The following is a 6,000-nucleotide window of genomic DNA, read 5'->3' as shown; positions in this document are numbered from 1 at the left end:
AGCTTTAGGGTTAGGGTTAGGGTTAGGGTAGGGTTAGGGTTGCGTTAGGGTTAGGGTTAATGTTAGGGTTAGGTTTGCGTTAGTGTTAGGGTTACGCTTAGGGTTATGGTTAGGGTTAGGTCTAGGGTTAGTGTTAGGGTTAAGGTTAGGGTTAGGTTTACGTTAGGTTTAGGGTTAAGGTTAGTTTAAGGTTAGGGCTACGTTTAGATTTAGGGTTAGGTTTAGGTTTGCGTTAGGGTTAGGGTTACGGTTAGGGTTAGGGTTTAGGGTTAGGGTTAGAGTGAGAGTTAGGGTTAGGGTTAGGTTTGCATTAGGGTTAGGTTTAAGGTTAGTTTTTAGTTTAGGGTTAGCTTTAGGGTTAGGGTTAGGGTTATGTTTGAGTTAGGGTTAGGGTTAGGGTTAGAGTTAGGGTTGGGTTAGGTATAGGGTTAATGTTAGGGTTAGGTTTGCGTTAGGGTTAGGGTTACGGTTAGGGTTATTGTTAGGGTTAGGTCTAGGGTTAATGTTAGGGTTAAGGTTAGGGTTAGGTTTACGTTAGGGTTAGGGTTAAAGTTAGTTTAAGGTTAGGGTTAGGTTTAGGTTTAGGGTTAGGGTTAGGTTTGCGTTATGGTTAGGGTTACGGTTAGGGTTAGGGTTAGGGATAGGGATAGGGTTTAGGGTTAGGTTTAGGGTTAGGTTTACTGTTAGGTTTGCGTTAGGGTTTTGGTTAGGGTTAGCGTTAGGTTTAGGGTTATGGTTATGTTTAGGGTTAGGTTTGCCTTAGGGTTAGGGTTTGGGTTAAGTTTAGGGTTAGGGTTAGGGTTAGGGTTAGGTTTGCGTTAGGGTTAGGGTTAGGGTTAGGGTTAGGGTTAGTTTTGCGTTAGGGTTAGGGTTAGGGTTAGGTTTAGGGTTTGGTTTGCGTTAGGTTTAGGGTTAGGGTTAGGGTTAGGGTTAGGTTTGCGTTAGGGTTAGGGTTAGGTTTGCGTTAGGGTTAAGCTTTGGGTTAGGTTTAGGGTTAGGGTTACGGTTAGGGTTAGGTTTGCTTTAGGGTTAGGGTTAGGGTTTGGGTTATTTTTAGGGTTAGGGTTAGGTTTGCGTTAATGTTACGGTTAGGGTTAGGGTTAGGTTTAGGGTTAGGTTTTCGTTAAGGTTAGGGTTAAGGTTAGGTTTAAGGTTAGGGTTAGGGTTAGGGTTAGGGTTAGGGTTAGGTTTGCCTTAGGGTTAGGGTTTGGGTTAGGTTTAGGGTTAGGGTTAGGGTTAGGTTTGCGTTAGGGTTAGGGTTAGCTTTAGGGTTAGGGTTAGGTTTGCGTTAGAGTTAGGGTTAGGGTTAGGGATAGGTTTGCGTTAGGGTTAGGGTTACGGTTAGGTTTAGGGTTAGGGTTTGGCTTAGAGTTAGGCTTAGGTTATGGTTAGTGTTAGGGTTAGGGTTATGTTTGCGTTAGGGTTAGGTTTATGGTTAGATTTAGGGTTATGGCTAAGGGTTTAGGGTTACGGGTAGAGTTCGGGTTAGGGTTAGGGTTAGGGTTAGTGTTAGGGTTAGGGTTAGGGTTAGGGTTAGGGTTAGGGTTAGGGTTAGGGATAGGGTTAGTGTTAGGCTTAGGTTTGTGTTACGGTTAGGGTTAGGGTTAGGATTAGGGTTAGGGTAGGGTTTTCATTAGTGTTAGGGTTAGGGTTAGCGTTAGGATTAGGGTTATGGTTAGGGTTAGATTTGCGTTAGGGTTAGGTTTAGGGTTAGGTTTAGGGTTAGGGTTAAGGTTAGGGTTATTGTTAGTTTTGCGTTAGGGTTATCGTTAGGGTTAGGGTTAGGGTTAGGGTTAGGGTTAAGAGTTAGGGTTAGGCTTAAGTTAACGATAGGGTTAGGGTTAGGTTTATGGTTAGGTTAGCATTTAGGGATAGGTTTGCGTTAGGGTTAGGGTTACGGTTAGGTTTAGGGTTAGGGTTTGGCTTAGAGTAAGGCTTAGGTTATGGTTAGTGTTAGGGTTAGGGTTATTTTTGCGTTAGGGATAGGGTTAGGGTTAGGGTTAGAGTTAGGATTAGGGTTAGGTTTGCGTTAGGATTAGGGTTAGGTTTGGGGTTAGGGTTAGGTTTAGGTTTGGGGTTAGGGTAAGAGTTAGGCTTAGGTTAGGGTTAGGGTTAGGGTTAGTGTTAGGTTAGTGTTAGGTTTAGGGTTTAGGGTTAGGGTTATGTTTAGGGTTAGGGTTAGGTTTGCGTTAGGGTTAGGGTTAGGGTTAAGGTTAGTTTAATGTTAGGGTTAGGTTTAGGTTTAGGGTTAGGGTTAGGTTTGCGTTAGGGTTAGGGTTACGGTTAGGGTTAGGGTTAGGCATAGGGCTAGGGTTTAGGGTTAGGTTTAGGGTTAGGTTTACTGTTAGGTTTGCGTTAGGGTTTTGGTTAGGGTTAGCGTTAGGTTTAGGGTTAGGGTTAGGTTTAGGTTTAGGTTTGCCTTAGGGTTAGGGTTTGGGTTAAGTTTAGGGTTAGGGTTAGGTTTAGGGTTAGGTTTGCGTTAGGGTTAGGGTTAGGGTTAGGGTTAGGTTTGCGTTAGGGTTAGGGTTAGGGTTAGGGTTAGGTTTAGGGTTTGGTTTGCGTTAGGTTTAGGGTTAGGGTTAGGGTTAGGGTTAGGTTTGCGTTAGGGTTAGGGTTAGGGTTAGGTTTGCGTTAGGGTTAAGCTTTGGGTTAGGTTTAGGGTTAGGTTTAGGGTTAGGGTTAGGTTTGCTTTAGGGTTAGGGTTAGGGTTTGGGTTATTTTTAGGGTTAGGGTTAGGTTTGCGTTAATGTTATGGTTAGGGTTAGGGTTAGGTTTAGGGTTAGGTTTGCGTTAGGGTTAGGGTTAGGTGTAGGGATAGGGTTAGGATTTAGGGCTTGGTTGACTTAGGTTTAGGGTTAGGGTTAGGGTTAGGGTTAGGTTTGCGTTAGGGTTAGGGTTAGGATTAGGGTTAGGTTTAAGTTTTCGTTAAGGTTAGGGTTAAGGTTAGGTTTAAGGTTAGGGTTAGGGTTAGGGTTAGGTTTAGGTTTGCCTTAGGGTTAGGGTTTGGGTTAGGTTTAGGTTTAGGTTTAGGGTTAGGTTAGCGTTAGGGTTAGGGTTAGGTTTAGGGTTAGGTTTAGGTTTGCGTTAGAGTTAGGCTTAGGGTTAGGGATAGGTTTGCGTTAGGGTTAGGTTTACGGTTAGCTTTAGGGTTAGGGTTTGGCTTAGAGTTAGGCTTAGGTTATGGTTAGTGTTAGGTTTAGGGTTATGTTTGCGTTAGGGTTAGGGTTATGGTTAGAATTAGGGTTATGGCTAAGGGTTTAGTGTTACGGGTAGAGTTCGGGTTAGTGTTAGCTTTAGGGTTTTATAGTTAGGGTTAGGTTTAGGGTTAGGTTTAGGGTTAGGGTTAGGGTTAGTGTTAGGCTTAGGTTTGTGTTACGGTTAGGGTTAGGGTTAGGATTAGGGTTAGGGTAGGGTTTTCATTAGGGTTAGGGTTAGGGTTAGCGTTAGGGTTAGGGTTATGGTTAGGGTTAGATTTGCGTTAGGGTTAGGTTTAGGGTTAGGTTTAGGGTTAGGGTTAGGGTTAGGGTTATGGTTAGTTTTGCGTTAGGGTTATCGTTAGGGTTAGGGTTAGGGTTAGGGTTAGGGTTAAGAGTTAGGGTTAGGCTTAAATTAACGATAGAGTTTGGGTTAGGTTTATGGTTAGGTTAGCATTTAGGGTTAGGTTTGCGTTACGTTTAGGGTTAGGTTTAGGGTTAGTGTTAGGATTGCGTTAGTGTTAGGGTTAGGGTTAGTGTTAGGTTTTCCTTAGGGTTAGGGTGAAGGTTAAGTTTAAGGTTAGGGTTAGGGTTAGGGATAGGGTTACGGTTAGGGCTAGGGTTTAGGGTACGGGTTAAAGTTAGAGTTAGGGTTTTGGTTAGGTTTGCGTTAGGCTTAGGATTAGGGTTAGGTTTAGGGTTAGGTTTACGTTAGTGTTAGGGTTAGGATTAGGGTTAAGTTTAGGGTTAGGTTAGGGTTAGGGTTAGGTGTTTGTCAGGGTTAGGGTTACGGTTATGTTTAAGGTTAGGGTTAGGTTTGGGGTTAGGGTTAGGTATTCGTTAGGGTTATGGTTAGGGTTAGGGTTATGGTTAGGGTTAGGGTTAGGGTTATGTACGCGTTAGGGTTAGGGTTAGGGTTAGGTTTAGGTTTAGTGTTAGGGTTGCGTTAGGGTTAGGGTTAGGTTAGGGTTAGGGTTAGGTTTGCGTTAGGGTTAGGGTTACGGTTAGGGTTTGGGTTAGGGATAGGGACAGGGTTTAAGGTTAGTGTTAGGTTTAGGGTTAAGGTTTGCGTTAGGGTTTTATGGTTAACGTTCAGTTTAGGGTTAGGTTTGCGTTAAGGTTAGGGTAGGGTTAGGGTTAGGTTTAGGGTTAGGTTTAGGATTAGGGTTAACGTTAGGTTTGCGTTAGGGTTACGATTAGGGTTAGGGTTAGGGTTAGGGTTAGGTTAGGGTCAGGGTTAGGGTTAGGTTTGCGTCAGGGTTAGGGTTAGGGGTAGGGTTAGGGTTAGGGTTAGGGCTAGGGTTTAGGGTTAGGGTTAGGGTTAGGGTTAGGATTATGAGTAGGGTTAGGTTTAGGGTTAGGTTTGGGTTAGGTTTATTGTTAGGGTTAGGGTTAGATTTAGGGTTAGTGTTAGGGTTACGTTTATGTATGCGTTAGGTTTAGGGTTAGGGTTAGGGTAAATTTGCGTTAGGGTTAGGGTTAGGGTTAGGTTTAGGGTTAGGGTTAGGGTTAGGTTAGCGTTAGGTTTAGGGTTAGGGTTAGGTTTAGGGTTAGGGTTAGGGTTGCGTTAGGGTTAGTGTTAGGGTTAGGGTTAGGGTTAGCGTTAGGGTTGCGTTAGGTTTAGGGTAAGGGTTAGGGTTAGGTTTAGGCTTAGGTTTAGGGTTAGGGTTAGGGTTAGGTTTGCGTTAGTGTTAGTGTTACGGTTAGGGTTTGTGTTAGGGATAGGGCCAGGGTTTAGGGTTAGGGTTAGTTTTAGGGTTAAGGTTAGCGTTAGGGTTTTATGGTTAACGTTCAGTTTAGGGTTAGGTTTGCGTTAAAGTTAGGGTTAGGGTTAGGGTTAGGTTTAGGGTTAGGTTTAGTATTAGGGTTAGTGTTAGGTTTGCGTTAGGTTTAGGGTTAGTGTTATGTTTAGGGTTAGGGTTAGGGTTAAGGTTGGGTTAGGGTTAGGTTAGGTTAGGGTTAGGGTTGGTTTTGCGTTAGGGTATGTGTTAGTGTTAGGGTTAGGTTTAGGCTTAGGTTTAGGGTTAGGGTTAGAGTTAGGTTTACGTTAGGGTTAGGGTTAGGTTTAGGGTTAGGGTTAGGGTTAGGTTAGGGTTAGTGTTAGGGTTAGGTTTGCGTCAGGGTTAGGGTTAGGGGAAGGGTTAGGGTTCGGGTTAGGGCTAGGGTTTAGGGTTAGGTTTAGGGTTAGGGTTAGTTTTATGGGTAGGGTTAGGGTTAGGTTTAGGGTTAGGTTAGGTTTAGGGTTAGGTTTGCGTTAGGTTTATGGTTAGGGTTAGGGTTAGATTTAGGGTTAGTGTTAGGTTTAGGGTTATGTATGCGTTAGGTTTAGGGTTAGGGTTAGGGTAAATTTGCGTTAGGGTTTGGGTTATGGTTAGCGTTAGGGTTTTATGGTTAGCGTTAATTTTCGGGTTAAGTTTGCGTTAACGTTAGGGTGAGGGTTAGGGTTAGGTTTAGGGTTAGGGTTAGGGGTAGGGGTAGGTTTAGGTTTGCCTTAGGGTTAAGGTTAGCGTTACGGTTAGGTTTGCATTAGGGTTATGTTTAGGGTTAAGGTTAGGTATGCGTTAGGGTTAAGGTTAGGGTTAGGTTTAGGGTAATGTTTGCGTTAGGGATAGGGTTAGGGTTATGGTTAGGGTTAAGGTTAGGGTTAGGTTTGCGTTAGGGTTAGGGTTAGATTTGGGGTTAGGGTTAGGTTTAGGTTTAGGGTTAGAGTAAGAGTTAGGCTTAGTTTAGGGTTAGGGTTAGGGTTATTGTTAGGTTAGGTTTAGGTTTAGGTTTTAGGGTTAGGGTTATGGTTATGGTTAGGTTA

This window comes from Rhinolophus sinicus, chromosome 2, assembly GCF_057876585.1.
Source record: "Rhinolophus sinicus isolate RSI-liver-muscle chromosome 2, RSI-T2T, whole genome shotgun sequence".
Classification (NCBI taxonomy): Eukaryota; Metazoa; Chordata; class Mammalia; order Chiroptera; family Rhinolophidae; genus Rhinolophus; species Rhinolophus sinicus.
The sequence above is the reverse complement of the archived record's forward strand: the minus strand, read 5'-3'. Positions refer to the sequence as shown.